General features: G+C 44.3%; 1 protein-coding gene and 1 non-coding gene across 4 annotated transcripts in view; one reads left to right on the top strand and one right to left on the bottom strand.

Moving 5' to 3' along the window:
* The window catches only part of sema3b (sema domain, immunoglobulin domain (Ig), short basic domain, secreted, (semaphorin) 3B), a 376487-nt gene that overhangs the window by 169937 nt on the left and 190321 nt on the right, over positions 1 to 16229 (top strand). The window lies entirely within an intron of this gene.
* Positions 9376 to 9448, bottom strand: trnaf-gaa (transfer RNA phenylalanine (anticodon GAA)). The gene has a single exon. It is a non-coding gene; the product is annotated as a tRNA-Phe (tRNA).

The following is a 16229-nucleotide window of genomic DNA, read 5'->3' as shown; positions in this document are numbered from 1 at the left end:
ACTACTGAGTCATTACCTTGTTTGAGTGCACTACACGATTTCCCTGAAAAATAGCTAAGATATCCTGTATGCCCGTCAGCAATTAAGGAGAGCTGTTTGGAGATACTGCTGGCAAAGAAGCAGCATTATTGTTCTTTTTAGTGATGTATAAAAGTCAATGCAGTTAGCAAATTCTGAGGATGAGAGATTTCAGCTCGAAGGTTAGACTGGAGAAGCTGGGGTTCTCTTTCGAGTAAAGAAGATTTGATAGAGGTGTGTCAGTTGCTTCCCAGGTCATTAAACACTCCTTCCAAGTGATGCAACAACGTACTTGCACTGGTTCTCATTTAGTATATTGCATTTAGTGCTCAAGATGTGGTCTCCCATATACTGGTGAAAATGGACGCAGATTGTGTGACCACTTTGTAGAATACCCCTGAGCTTTCAATTCCTCGTCAAGTTAATTCTCTATCCCATTTTCCCTCTCACTTTCCAAAGCAGCTCAACTTAAGCCTGAGCAGCAGCTGACTTGTCATCTTCTGACCAGGCACAGTACAACCCTCTGCACCCAATACAGGATTCAACAGTTTCTGATAATCACCCATTCCAGCCTTTGATTGCACATTTCCACATTCACTAGTTTTTTTTCCCCCTCAAATCTTCTTATAATTTCAGATTTCAAACTATAAGAAGATTTGAGGGGAAGAAAAAACGTGAATTTTTTTTTCTGTTTGCCTTCTCCTTGGACAACACGGTCGACTGCCTCACAGGGACATGGTTCAATCCTGACCTCTGGTGCAGACTGTGTGGACTTTGCATGTCCTCCCTGTGACAGGGTACTCCAGTTTTTTCTTACATCCCCAAAGATGTGTGGGTTGGTGGGTTAGTTGGCATCTAGTGTGTACGTGTGTGGTAGAATCTGTGGGTGGGGGATCTGAAGCATGGGGAGAATGGGTTGCAGGAAAAATCAGCTGGGGAATGTGATGTGCTCTGTGAGCCAGCATTGACTTGATGTGCTGTAAGGAAACATGGACATGTGCAACTCCCCGAGATGCCTCCTGTTATTCATTTGCCTTTATCCCCTCTTTCAACCAGTCCACCATCATTTTTCTCCTTCAACCTCTCTTGCCCTCCACCTTTTTGCAGGCCTCGCCCTTTACTCTCTCTGCCCCTCCAACTTTGTCCTTGACTTCTGTTTATTATCCCAGACTCTTCCCACTTCTGATGAAGATTTGCCAACCTGAAACATCAACTCTTTTTCTCTCTCCACAGATGTTGCCTGACCTGCTGAGTTTTTTGTTTTTATTTTGGTTTTCCTGTATTGGGTTTAAGGTCGTGCCAGGTTATTGATTGGGTAAATAGAGAGAAGCTGTTGCCATCAGTAGATGTTTTGGGGGCCAGGGGAGACAGAATCAAAATAGTGAGCGAAAGGTACAGTGGGGTTGTGAGGAAAATGATTTTATGTGGATTGGTTATGATCTGAGTCTCATTGTCAGCAGGTGTGGTGGAAATGGGGCTGATCATTGCCTTCAAAAGGGAATTCTGTAGGCGCGAGGAATATGGGGAAACTGTGTGGTTGCGGGGAAAGCCCGTGCATGGTACTGGGAGGATTGGTCTGCCATGAGCTAGCATGGGCATGGTGGGCCAACTGGCCACCATCTGTCCCATAATGATCCGATAATATTGGAAAGTTCCCATTTATGGAAAAATAACGATGTGCACAAATAGGCCAGTAGGTTCAGGGCATTAAGAGATACAACTGTGTGGTCATTTGCAATGGTTCATCGTTGGCTTTACACAGAAACCAACAATGTTTCCCATTGTGCTTGATCTCCAACAGAACAAATGGAAGCCTTTTGATTAGGACTGCTGGCTCCCATTTTCCACTGCTTTGGAATTTGTGAGCAGCTGATGCCCTGTTCGCTCTCTGTGGATGACAAGCAGTGCTTTGAAGGGATGGTGTTATTAGTGAAAGATCTTGCAGCCCTCAGGAAATGTTTGTCAAAAAGCAACCAGTGTTGAAAGATCCTGGCAGAACTGCTTGATTGCCTAACTGTTTATTATTGAACTACAAGTGTTCACTGCCTTCCAGAGGGTAGAAAAGCACAGCCGGGCAGTTTAGCTTTGGTGTGGTGTGTTTTTTACTGGATGCACTAGGAAAACAACTCTGATACCCGAATAAAGTAATGATTGTCATTAAAAATGCACGTAGCTTGGGTTCCAAAATTTAATTGGCAATGCACAACTGTTTTAACCATTAGGGTGCATGTCTGTATTCACAGGGGTTTTGGTGTCTTGACTGAATAACCCTGCGTGATACTGCTAGTATACTAGTGGGGTCCTCGTTCATTGCTGAGGATACTTGTTGCACTAATCAGAAGGTGTCACTGACCAGACAGTCTTTTGAGTGGCACAGAAAAGATCTCACAGTATTATTGGGAAGAAGAGCAGGCGACGTCTGTTCAATCCCTTAATCAACTCTGGTGAAGAAACAAGTTATCTGGTCACTAACAAGTTCCTATTTGGGGGGAGCTTGCTATATGCAAATTTGCTACCATGTTTTCTTCAGTACAAGAGAGACTATGATTCAAAAAGTAATCCCATCAGTTAGTGTTTGGGACATCTAGAAATGGTAAGGGGTGCTATAGAAATGCAGGTCTTTTGTTCTAAAGATCAGGAATGGAAACACTTGTTGTCTCTCACACACACACACACACACACACACACACACACACACACACATACGTGGAGGACATACAATAGGTCCATTGACTTTAAAGCAGAGTGTGCAGAACTATAGTATCGGTATCCAACAATTGAGGCTGCACATCAAAGTCGTTATTGAAAGCATTGACCATACAGTTTACAGTAAACTTGTGTAGGTCACAGCATAGACATTTTCTGACCAATACTCACTGCAAACATGATCCGTCAGTGGGAGACCAGAATCAGAGGATTCTTTGGATCTTCCTGCATTAGGGTTTAGTTTGTTTCCAACAACATCCGGTTAAAGAGAAAATCTCGTGTTTGGTATTCTGGAGAAGGTGGAAAATCCTGGCATCAACTCTCCAGTAAAAGAAGGAGTTTAGCCATTTGACCACAGAGAGTAAGAGAATCTCACAATTGATTAACTGATTTTTGGGATTTAATAGAAGGATTGGGGGGGGGGTGGAGGGAGGGGAGGATCTCATTGAAACCGAACAGATAGTGAAAGGCCTGGATAGAATGGACGTGGAGAGGATGTTTCCATCAGTGGGAGAGTCTAGGATCCAAGGGCACAGCCTCAGAATAAAGGAACGCCCCTTTAAAACTGAGATGAGGAGGAATTTCTCCAGCCGGAGAGTGGTGAATCTGTGGAATTTGTTGCCACATCTGTGGCAACAATCTGTGGAGGCCAAAGGTGTATTCCAAAGACATACAGGTTAGGAAGTTGTGGGCATGTTATGTTGGCGCTGGAAGCATGGTGACACTTGCGGGCTGCCCTCCAAATCACTACGCAAAATTTGTATTTCACTGTGTGTTTCAATGTACATGTGACTAATAGATGTTATCTTAAGGTTTGAGATTGATAGGTTCTTGAGAAACAAAGGACTACAGATGCTGGAATCTAGATGAAAAACACTGTGATGCTGGAGGAACTCAGCAGGCCAGGCAGCATCCGTGGAGAAAAGCAGGCGGTCAACGTTTCGGGTCAGGACCGTTCTTCAGGATAGGTTCTTGATTGCTAAAGAAGTTAAGGATTACAGGGAGAAGGTGGGAGGATGGGAGTTGAAAAAAATCAACCATGATTAAATGGCAGAGCAGACTTGATGGGCCACGTGGTCTAATTCTGCTCCTATATCTTATGGTCTGATAAAGTGAATCTCGCCTTCATAATTGCAGTTATTCACAAACGGGCAGATACAGTAAAGCTGTTTCCACTTGTGGAAGATGGAGCAAAGTGAGGTGCCATCAAGATCTGATGGATTCTAATGAATCCAGTGCAGAATTCTTTATCCAAAGAGTAGTCAGAATGTAGGACTTGTTACCACTGGGAATAACTGAGGGAAGTGACATTGGTGCACTTATCTGATAATGATATGGAAGGAGGCCATTTGGCCCACTGTGTCCATGCTCTCCCATTCCTCTCTATTTCTCTGTACTCCTACAGGGCAGCTCACTGATGGAGAGAAGAATAGATGGGGCAGCTTGTAGGGAACGTAAACCATGGCGTGGACTAGCTGGGTCAAATAACTTGCTTCTGTGCCACACATTTCCACACCATCATCCCTCTTGAAAGCTAACTTGGCCTATAGCTGCTCTGTTGTTTGATCAAAGGCTTGGTGGGTGGACTTGCAAGGGCAATGGTGCTCAAGCTGGAGGGCAGTCAATGTTTTGGATCAGGACTGAAAGGTAGAGGGGAGATGGCTGGTATAAAGAGATGGAGCAAGAGCTGGCAGGTGATGGGTGGGTCTAGGTGAGGAAGCAGATGGGGGAGGGGAGAGGCTGGGAGGGGATAGGTGGAAGCGACCAAGAGCTAAAGATAGTGGAAGCTGATGGGAGCGGAAGGTGGAGCATGGAATCAAGGGATGGAGGTGGCGAGGACAGATGGGAACAGTGGGGGAGGGGAACCGGTGAGAGGAGTTTGTGGAGGATGGGTGAAGGAGGGGAAAGGGACAGGGTGAGGTGGGCTGGGGTGGGTGTAGGAAGAACTGGGTAGATTAGGGGGAGAGAGAAAAGGGACAGAGGTGCGAGCAGTTTACCGAAAGTTGGAGAATTCAATGCTCATGCCATTGGGTTGTAGACCATCCAGGCGGAATTTGGGGTGCTGGTATTTGTCATCTACTTGAACCAAGCTGCTGACATTGCATGTGAAGTGAGCCTTAAACACTTGGTGAACAAAACAATTGAATTGGAATTTTTTTGCTTCAGAAATAATCTATTAAAAAAATTATATACAGCCACTTTAAAGCATGCCTGAATTCTTGGCATATTCCTGAGCGCCAGCAAGTCTTTGCAGGATCCCAATTTGCTCTGCGATGTATATAGTAGTAAATCTGAGCACCAGCTTGGAGCAGTTTAATTACACATGACAGGATTCCAACTTGACTCAGAACCAAGCATGGCAGAGTTTGGCTGGAGGTGAGAATTTGGAGGTTGTCAAGTGTTCGAGATGCCTGACTCCTACTCAGAAAATTTTTTTATATAAAATTTGGTGCTTTTTAGAGGATCATTTGCAATTGGACTGCTTCATCTCCAGAGTATTTATAGGCAGCACTTATACAGGCATAGAGGTGTCTATCAAATGTATGCAAGTCTGTTATACCTGTCACCTATATAAAGGGCAAGGTTGCAGTGGCTGTGTATATGCACAGTATTTAAATGTCTCTCCTGTACACGTACCACCCTCCAGAGCCACTCCTGTACATACACGTACCACGTTGCAGTGTTGCCCTATACATACACTTGCCCCACAGCTTTCGTCCCCCGCGCACATGTAATTCAAGTATCTGTTGTGTGATAACATAGCACAACAGTGCATGTAAAATCCAGGGCTGGTGTATCTGTCATGTACATAAAAGATTGTTAAATCAGTATGACCTGTAGGTGCAGAGGAGGTTCACTGGGTTCATTCTGGGGGTAAGGGGTTTAACCCATGAGGAGAGAGTCACCTGGGACTATACTAGTTGGAATTCAGAAGAATGAGAGGGGATTATATAGAAACATATAACATTATGAAAGGGATAGATAAGATAGAGGCAGGAAGGTTGTTTCCACTGGTAGGTGAGTCTAGAACAAGGGGACATAGCCTCAAGGTTTGGGGGAGTAGATTTAGGATGGAGATGAGTATTCATGGAGATGAATACTCTCTTTTCCCAGAGAGTAGTGAATCTGTGGAATTCTATGCCCAGGGAAGCAGTGGAGGCTACCTCACTAAGACACAGATTTTTGCGTAGTAGGGGAATTAAGGGTTATGGGGAAAAGGCAGGTAGGTGGATCTGAGTCCATGGCCAGATCAGCCATGATCTTATTGAATGGTGGAGCAGGCTTGATGGGCCAGTTTACTCATTTCTTATGCTCTTATGAATGATTCAGATGGTTCGATCTGTGACTTAAACTGTTCTGTGCCTACACACTGACACTAGTTGTATCTCTGTAGGCAGTTTGGGTGTTTTATATTGGTAGAGTTTGGGCTGCTTGCAGGGTTGGCGGTGGTAAGGAGAGGGTGGGTGGGATACTGTGGGGTTGGTCCTCTTCCTGTCAATCCTTATCCCACAATGACCTTCTGGCGCTGTACACTGCCAAGCAGGTACTTTGTTTCCACCCGATTTGGGCCACTATCTGTATGTTCATACAATCAACACCACCAGAAATGGAGCTACTTCAGTTGGTCTGTCTTCCCCGCTCTTAGTTGGTAACCTTGTGGATTGTGGCTCTGCAAGCACCACTAAATGTGGGGTGGGTTTCTGCCTACAACACGCTTCAGGCAATGGGTTCCGGCCTTTGAGTGAAGAAATCTTCCCTTGTTCTTGACTGTCTTTCACCTGACGGCGTGAGACTTGTGTAGGTTTGTTAGACTCACTGTGTAGGGAGTTGGATGCGGATCCTATCCTTGCAGTTTAGTTCAGCAGAGAATGGGAAAATAAAGGTCGACTTAGCCTGTAGGGTATCAAGTTCTGCACATTGTATAGCTACAGACTTGTTAATACAGTATGACTACACCGAACAAGTTCTTTTTTAACTTGAAAAATAAACTTTATTCATAATAAAAGTATACACAGAAGAATAAACACAGTGCAAAGCTTTTTATATCCTTAATGTCATTTGGTCAATATAGTCAGTGTTGCTGGTTCTATACATGGTAGTGTTAATTTACATAGCGCCATTGCCACTCATGTGGCCCCCTGGGGTGATACCCCCTTCCGTTGTTTGAGGGGCTTCCTGCAGACTCGGCCCCTCAATGTCCAGTTGCGGAAGGAGCCTAGACTGTGGTCCTTCCCCACAGGGCCTTAGCATTGGCTGCACCGAGCTTCAGTGCGTCCCTCAGCACGTCTTCCTGCAGCCTGGAATGTGCCAGTCGGCAGTGTTCTCGCTGTGCTGGAAGATCCATGTTTTATTTCAAAAATAAACTTTATTCATGATAAATATATACAAAAAGAGAAATAGTGCAAAAACTACATCATGATCATAACCTTAAGTGAACGAGTGCTACAGTGTGGGGAAGGCTTGTAGGGTTAGAAGGGTACCTGGGTGACATTTAATTGTAGATTATCTTCCTGTTTGATCTGTGAAGTGAGGGTGACGGAGCATCCTGCAATGGAATGTTTACTCATTTGTTAATAGGAGGTAGTATTACAATAGGGTTTGAGCTCTCGTTGTTCCTTTACCTTCTTGGCAGAGAGGACGATCCTTTCCATTTATTTGCAGATCAATAATCAACAGACTGAGTAACTTCTGAATAATTCTTCCTTTAACCTCTTGCCAATTTTGGCACTTTGAGAGCATTAAATAAACCCTGAAACAAGAGAGAGGAGTAGATATAATTTTTTTATAGCATGGCTTGTTCTTTCAAATGCAGTAACTGTTCTGCAGGCTACAAGTTTGGGGAATGATTCCACACGGCTACATCCCACAAGCAGTTGAGTTAAATTACCAGTCAGTTTGGCTTTCTCTTCATGATGTTGATTTGACGAGAAAGGTTGTCATTGCCCAAACCACACTGCTGTGCTAATGTAACAGGCTGATGGGAGCTTACCTTAATTTGTTACGCTTGATGTGACTCTTCCAATAACACAGCAGTTATATGTGCGTACTCAAACCAAGTACAATTTGCCAGTGGATGTCCGAGCAGTAGTCTGTATAATAGCAACAATATGTCCTTGTATGAAATGGCTTGGAGTGTAAGCTTTATAAAAGACTATATAGCCCTAACATTCCAGGTAATTGTTTATGTTTGCAGGAGGCTGTTCCCTAGTGTAGCGGTTAGCGTAACGCTTTACAGCGCCAGCGACCCGGGTTCAATTCTGGCCACTGCCTGTAAGGGGTTTGTACATTCTCCCTGTGTTTGCATGGGTTTCCTCCGGGTGCTCCGGTTTCCTCCCACATTCCAAAAACATACGGTTTAGGAAGTTGTGGGCATGCTATGTTGGCACCAGAAGCGTGGCGACACTTGCGGGCTGCCCCCAGAAACACTCTACGCAACAGATGCATTTCACTGTGTGTTTCAATGTACATGTGACTAATAAAGAAATCTTATCTTCTATCACCTTATTAACATTGCCTTCTATTCAATTATCCCCTTGAACACATCAACTGTTCACACAAGAGACTGCAGAGGCTGGAATAAGGAGCAATACACAAAGTGCTGGAGGAACCTGGTAAGTCAGGCAGCATCTATGGAGGAAAATGGACAGTCGACGTTTCGGGTTGATACCCTTCATCTCGACTGATGAAGGGACTCAACCTGAAATGTCAACTGTCCATTTCTCTCCATAGATGCTGCCTGGCCTGCTGAGTTCCTCCAGCACTTTGTGTGTTACATCAACAGTTCACCTTGACTGTTCCCATCTCATTGGGATGCAGTTCCAAATTATTATTGTTCTCTGCGTAGCAACAATTTCCTGAATTCCCTAACATTGAAGCAGAAAATGCTGGAAACACTCAGCAGGACAGGCAGCATCTGTGGAGAGAGAATCAGTGTTAACGCTTTAGGTTGATGTCCATTGCTGCTTACAAGTGAAGCAATGCTCGTACTTCTGTCAGCTTGCCCTACTGCATTCCCTGCTCAGGATGTGGCTACCTGAGCACTAGCAGACCAAGCACAGATTGTGTAGGTGGGTCGTAGGATCTGGGGGGTGTTGACGAAAATGTCAGGAGAATAAAAAAAATGGGATTAATGTAGGGTTTGCGTAAGTGGGTAGTTGATGGTCAGTGTGGACTCTGCTGAAGAGCCTGTGTATCTCAGTTAGTCTGCAAGTCAAACTTTGAGCTTTCAGTTTCCTGTCACTTTAATACTCCATCTCAATCCCTCTTGTGATCTCCCTGTCCTCTTCCCTTGACACTGTTCTAGCGAAACTCAGTATAAGCTCTCGACCCATCTTTTTTCTTAATATTAATATTTATTTATTAGTCACAGTGCAATGCGCCTTTTTGCTTTAACAACCAACACGATCTGAGAACGTGCTGGGGGCAGCCCGCAAGTGTCGCCACGCTTCCAGTGCCAACACAGCACGCCCACAACTTCCTAACCCGTACGACTTTTGGAATGTAGGAGGAAACCGGAGCACCTGGAGGAAACCCACGCAGACACGGGGAGAACGTACAGATTCCTTACAGACGGCAGCGGATTTGAACCAGGGTCACAGGCGCTGTAATAGTGTTACGCTAACCGCTACACTACCGTGCCGCCCAAACCTATGCCAAAGCCTGGGATTGAACCAGGGACCTTTAGGTCTTCGGTCTAACGCTCTCCCAATTGAGCTATTTCGGCACACACCCTTTTTTGCCTTTACTCCTCCCACCACTGCCCACTTTCAGCCGCTCCATCATCCTCTCTGTCATTTAATCTTTCCTACCTTGTCCTTTCTCAGACCCTCCCTTTGCTTCTTTCTGCCTCCCCCCCACAACTTTCTCTGCATTTTAAAACTTTTCTTTCATCTTGACCTGTTTCCAGTTTAGATGAAAGGCTGGGGAAATCTCTGGTTTCACCGGAAGTTTGCGTTACTTTATGAAAATTGGCATATTTGTGGAAAGTTCAAATTCGCCCAGCACTGTGCCTGTGTATATGCACCTAACCTCAGGCGTGTGTGTGTGTGTGTGTGTGTGTGTGTGTGTGTGTGTGTGTGTGTGTGTGTGTGTGTGTGTGCGCGCGCGCGTGCGCACATTCAACCATTGGCATGCGTATGCACCTGATTTCAGGTTTCCGTGTGTGTACTCGATCTTGTGAAGGCTGTAAGTGGTGTGTAAGCACCAAATACAAGGGACTGCATGCACATCAATGGGAGCCTGCTCCCCAAAAGGTGTCAGAGTTGGCTCACGGAAAAGTTCCCAGGTATGAACTCTGCTTCTCTCTCCATAGCTGCTGCCTAACCTTTTGCATATTTCTGGCAGCTGCAGTATTTTGGGTTTGTGTTAATTTAAAGCAGTCTTTAGTTCAGGGCAGATGCCAGAAAGCAGCCTTTAGCACTGAAGGGGGTGGATACCTGGAGTGAGATTTGAGGAAGGACGATTAAAACCAGGAATCTGGACTCAGTTAAGAAGCAGCTGGGTGCAGTAGTGATGCTGTGGGTTTGGCATTCTGAAGGAAGATCAAATGAGCTGTTGGAGTGTTGCTCATCTAAACCAGTCCTGTGATGCACAAACCTGTGCCTTTCTGTGGAAGAGATTAAATGGGTTGAATTTACACGGCTTCTGATCTTTTGCCAAAATGGTAGGAATTTGAGAGAAGTCCAACATCAATACTACAATGCTGGAGATTTTTTTACTTTTGCAATTAGTATCCTTAAAGTGTGAACCCTGCATGATGCCCAATCAGCAGCTTCTATTCCCAAGCTGTTCGTTTGATTGGTGGAACCCAGGCCAATAATTCATCCACAGTGACAATACGTTCAGCGATTTTGGAGGGTCTGCTGTTGTTCTTGGCTGTTGATGCCAGACTCTTCCCTATTCAATTTCTTCGTTGTCATCCTGTTGGTGAGTTGGAAGGTTCAGTCAGACTCCAGAGACTAGCTTGAAGCTTCAATGCGGTACTGCAGGGGTGCCCCACAGTTGTAGTTGCTTTCTTTCAGATTAGAACAGAGCCCTTCCAAGAGGATGTGAAAGATCCCATGCCTTAATGTTGAAGGTTTTGTCCAGAGTCCTGCTTTGCAGTTGTCCATCAGCCAGCATCACCAAAGAAACTTTTACTTGCTTATCATCAGGTTGTTGATTAGACCTTGCTGTGGGCAGAATTGGTTGCCTGCCATACAGCAATGTTTGCACTTAAAAAAATTGGATGCAAAGTGCTTCGCAGAGTTCAAATTTATGGAAGGTGCTATATAAGTGCAAATTGTCAGAGTCATACAGCACGGAAACAGGCCCTTTGGCCCAACTGGCCCATGCAGACCAAATGCCCATCTAAGCTAGTCCCACCTGCCTGCATTTGGCCCATATCCTTCTAAACCTTTCCTATCCATGTACCTGTCCAACTGTCTTTTAGAAGTTGTTATTGTATCTGCCTCAACCACTCCCTCTGGCAGCTCATTCTACATACACACCAGCCTAAAAGGAATGTTGCCCTCAAGTTCCTATTAAATCTTTCCCCTCTCATCTTAAACCTATGCCCTCAAGTTCTTGACTCCCCAACCTCCAGGAAAAAGATTGAGTGCATTCTTGTATTAGGTTGGGGAAGAAGAGAGTAGAGCAAGCAGGGAAAATTGGTCAAGGATTTGGTCAAACAATTGCAGAAAGAAAGTGTGCAGGTATAGTAAGTTGGTCGTGACTGAGATGTCCACCTTTGGTTGACTACTGAAGTCAAAATACTGAAAACACAAAAAAATTCTGTGCAGGAGGGACAAGTGAAGTACAATTTGGCTTTTGCCAACATCAGCATGAGAGAAGATACCCTGTCCTGAAAACCTTCCACCTTCCAGGGGGGAAAGATTTAATAGGAACTTGAGGGGCAACTTTTTTTACACACAGGGGGTGGTATGTGTATGGAATGAACTTGGAAAGGTTCTTTGAGTCACTGATAATGGGGTTTCTGTAAATCAAATGGTTGACAAAGCATAACCATCAACAGAGTAAATATCTGCATCATTTGATCAGTTGGCCAAAGGTCTTTGGAACACCATTTTGTAATGACTGCAGGTTGAGTAATTGGATTCTGATATGAGGTTTCTTCGTTCAAGAAAGCCACATTTGAGTTTCACTGTATGCCTTTTTTTGCAAAGAATGATTCATCATCATGTTCCATGTTGTGGATGGGAGTGCTGTGGTGTGGAATTCTGTCCTCTGCACCACTCAATTGCATCAGCTGTTTCTCTCCCCAGGAGTCAATATGCCAACTGACTTGTGCAAACTACCGCAATTAATTAAAATCGGTATTACTTTTCTGTAATTTTCTGTGTCTTGTCTGCAGTTTAGCCTCAGCTTTCTGAAGTTCATCTCTCAGTTTATGTCGGTTCTTAATCATGAATCTCAGGTCTCGCATCACTGCTGTAAATCCCCTGATACGATCCACTTCCCTGGGACACTCCTCTTCTCAGAGTATCTGTTCATCCTCGCTGACCTCAAGGAATGTAGGCTTCCCTCTCACAGACTGCACTGTGGGATCAGAGCTGAGTTAGCACAAAGGAATGAACGAGCTGCATTGCATAGCCCACTGCATTGTGACAGGATTGTGCATGACAGGTACATTAATTAAACTCTTGTACTTAAGATCAAAGATTGCCTAAATCACCAAATTTATTTTTAAGAAATAGAGATCTGATTGCCTAATTTTCTCCCATTCCATTCAATAAACACTGCATTGATTATGCAAAGGAACAGAACTTGTGTGTCGAGTTCATATGACTGTGCATTGCTGTTGCTCACCGATCATATTGGACAGGAATTAAGGAGCAGCATACCCTACCCATTGGAATCGATGGACTGGGATATTTATGATGTCATCATATGGAGCTTTTCTCATGCATTCCATCAATTTCCAAGCATCGAACCGAGACACATTTGTCAGTGATACCACATCATCGAGTGATACCACAAGCAAATATGGTTTCTGTTGAATATGATGAGGTTAATTTTGAAAATATGAATCACCCATGTCAGATTGCTGTTGGAACTGAAGCTCACCTGATTATCCTTGAGGCTTTGCTCTTTTTACCACTGAGATAAGTGCAAATAAATCAATGGACTTTAAATGGATAAAACAAGCTTGACATGGTGTGAATTATGTGGCAAGGAACAGCATTACATTACATGAACACCTGCCTCACCTGTGTAAATTAGGGTAAAGGTGTTTAAATGGATTGGGGCACCCTGACAGCCAATTTGTACCTTTTTAAATCAGCATTGACTCATTGAATTGTTACGGCCCAGGAAGAGGACATTCAGCCTAGTGTATGTGACTCCAAGCAGAGCTTGCCCTCCACCCCCCCCCCCCCCCCCCCCCCACCCAGTCCTGCAAATTATTCCCTCTCAAGTTGCCTGCCCAAATTCCATCCTGAAAGCACTGATTGATTCCCACTTCCACTACTCCTGAAGGCAACAAGCTCTCGGCTGTAACCACTCTCTGTGTAAAAACAAAATCTTCTTGTATCTTGGCTAAACTTTTAAATCCCTGCGGCCATTATTCAGTGCTGACCGTTCCACCAGACGTGGTCAATCCTTGCATTCGCACACGGTAGTGTAGCGGTTAACGTAACGCTCTTACAGCGCCAGCAACGCGGGTACAATTCCAGCTGCTGTCTGTAAGAAGTTTGTACGTTCTCCCTGTGTCTGCGTGAGTTTCCTCCAGGTGCTTCCGTTTCCTCCCACATTCCAAAGACGTACGGGTTAGGAAGTTGTGGGCATCCTATGTTGGTGCCGGAAGCGCGGCGACACTTGGGGGCTGTCCCCAGAACACTCTATGCAAGAGATGCATTTCACTATGTGTTTCGATGTACATGTGACTAATAAAGATATCTTATCTTACCGTCCACTTTACAGCCAGTTCTCAACTTAATCCACTGCTCTGGTCAATTCTCACCTTCACGCATTACTCCTTTCACCTAGTTCTCAGTCATTTGTTGTACAAGTCAGTGGTGAGTGCACATCTAGAGTACTGAGTAGTTTTGGTCACCTTGTTATAGGAAAGACCTCATTAAGCTAGAAAGAGTGAAGAGGAGATTTACTGGAATATTGCCAGGACTCGAGGGCCTGAGTTATAGGGAGAGGTTGGGTAGGCTAGGACTTTATTCCTTGAAGTAAAGGGGACTGAGGGGTGACCTTAGAGGTGTATAAAATCATGAGGGACATGGGGTGAATACGCACAGGGAAAGGGAATCAAAAACTAGAGGGCAGAGGTTTAAGGTGAGAGAGGAAAGGTTTAAAAGGGACCTGAGGGGCAACTTCTTCATGCAGAGGGTGGTGCGTACGTTGAACGGGCTGCCACAGGAAGTGCTTGAGGCAGGCACAATAACATAAAAAAGACTGTTGGATAGGTACATGGATAGGAAGGGTTTAGAGGGATACGGGCCAAATGCAGGCAAATGGATCTAGCTTAGATGGGCATCGTGGATGAGTTGAGCCGAAGGGCCTGTTTCCGTGCTGTTTCTTATGTTTGCCTGTGATCCAAGCCAATTGTCTCATTACCTACCCGGCCATCTATCACTCGATCAACATTCAATATCCCATCAATCAATCTCTCAGTTCTCTCCTTCCCATCACTTTGTCCATGCTCTTTCCCATCCTCACTCAATCAATAAATATGGCATCCAAAAGGCCTGTATTTCCTACATCACACCTTGCACTATATTGCTGAGGTGCACCATTGGCAGTCAAGTGCTGTAGAATGTCCTGAAAGAGACAGGAAAGGCATTATGTAGATGCATGTCGTTCTCATGATGGCCAGTGACTGCAGAGTCCGATCAGTTCCTAATCATTTCTGAGTCCATTGATACAAATTAGTTAATTACAGCACAGACAAGTTCTTGCCTAAGATTAAGATATCTCTATTAGTCACATGTACATCGAAACACACAGTGAAATGCATCTTTTGCGTAGAGTGTTCTGGGGGCAGCCCGCAAGTGTCGCCACGCTTCCGGTGCCAACATAGCATGCCCGCAACTTCCTAAACCGTACGTCTTTGGAATGTGGGGGGAAACCAGAGCACCCGGAGGAAACCTACGCAGACACGGGGAGAATGTACAAACTCCTTAACAGACAGCGGCAGGAATTGAACCCGGGTCGCTGGCGCTGTAATAGCCCTGAGGTGTGTTAGTAAACAAATTGTTTGTTTACTAACAATCTCTGAGCCACAAGAGATTGAAAACTTGGCAACAGACATAAACTTTAAGAGACACCTTAAAGGGGCAGAGATGTTTAGAGGGTGAATTACAAAGTGCTTTGACCAATTCCATTGATTAATGCACATCTTAATGCACAAATACACATTTGCCCCCACTAATAATTGATGCTTTTTTATTTAGCTGCTCTGTGCAGAGAACTGTGTGATGATGCTGCAGTGTGTGCTGAAATGTTAGCTGGATTCCAAGTGTGTGTGTGTGTGTGTGTGTGTGGAGCTTGTGCTGGTTTTGGCTTGATATTGTGGAAAATAGAAAAATGTTATGCTGAGTTGCTCTGGTGTCGGCAGTGTTAATGGGAGGCAGCTGAGTAGCTGAACTGAAGAGACAACAGTTGATCTCCCAGGCTCTGCACCTAATGCACTTGTTTGTTACTGTAATTTAGGCAATTTGTGAGGGAAGATCTAATCACAGAAATCACTTGCTATACCTTGGACTGCTGCTCTGTTTCTGTGGTTCTGTCTAGCAATTAGTGGCGATGTGTCAGGAAAAACTGGCGGCAGGGTGACCTGGAGATTAGAGGGGACCAGTTGTGTGAGTCTGTTTAATACAGTCCACCTGCTGACTTCAAGGGAGAAAGAGGTGGTGATTATTTAGCAGAGGTTCTAGTGACATTACTGGTTCAGCCAATGAGTTGTGGTGGGATAAGGCAGCTCTGGGCTCATTACAGGATTGCACAGAAACTAAAGTCGATACAGAAAAAAGTGCTGCAACTCATTCATTGATAACTTTTTTTATCTTTTGAACAGTTGTCTAATAAATACAATTTGCCTAGATCACACTTTTTTTGATATTTACAGATTAGAAATTTTTTAAAAGTTACTATACCTTCTTTTCCGACTCCATATAAAATTGAAATTACGGAAAAAATTTTAGGTTTTAATCCCTATCAGAAGGGCTTGATAGCAATAATTTATGATCTAATTATGAAAATACGTCCAGAGATACTTGATAAAATTAAGAATGAATGCGAAAGAGAACTCCAGATACTTTTACCTACAGAGACATGGAAGAAAATTCTTCAATTAGTTAGTACATCTTCAATGTGTGCCAGACACTCTTTGATACAGTTTAAGGTGGTTCACAGGACCCATATATCTAAGGATAATCTAGCCCGTTTTTATCACCATATAAATCCTAAATGCGACAGATGTAAGTCAGAGGTGGCTTCCCTGACACACATGTTTTGGTCCCGCCCTCTTTTGGAAAAATATTGGAAAGACATTTTTA

Source organism: Pristis pectinata, chromosome 6 (genome assembly GCF_009764475.1).
Source record: "Pristis pectinata isolate sPriPec2 chromosome 6, sPriPec2.1.pri, whole genome shotgun sequence".
Classification (NCBI taxonomy): Eukaryota; Metazoa; Chordata; class Chondrichthyes; order Rhinopristiformes; family Pristidae; genus Pristis; species Pristis pectinata.
Note: the sequence above shows the minus strand (reverse complement) of the source record. Positions and strands in the feature narration are given on the sequence as shown.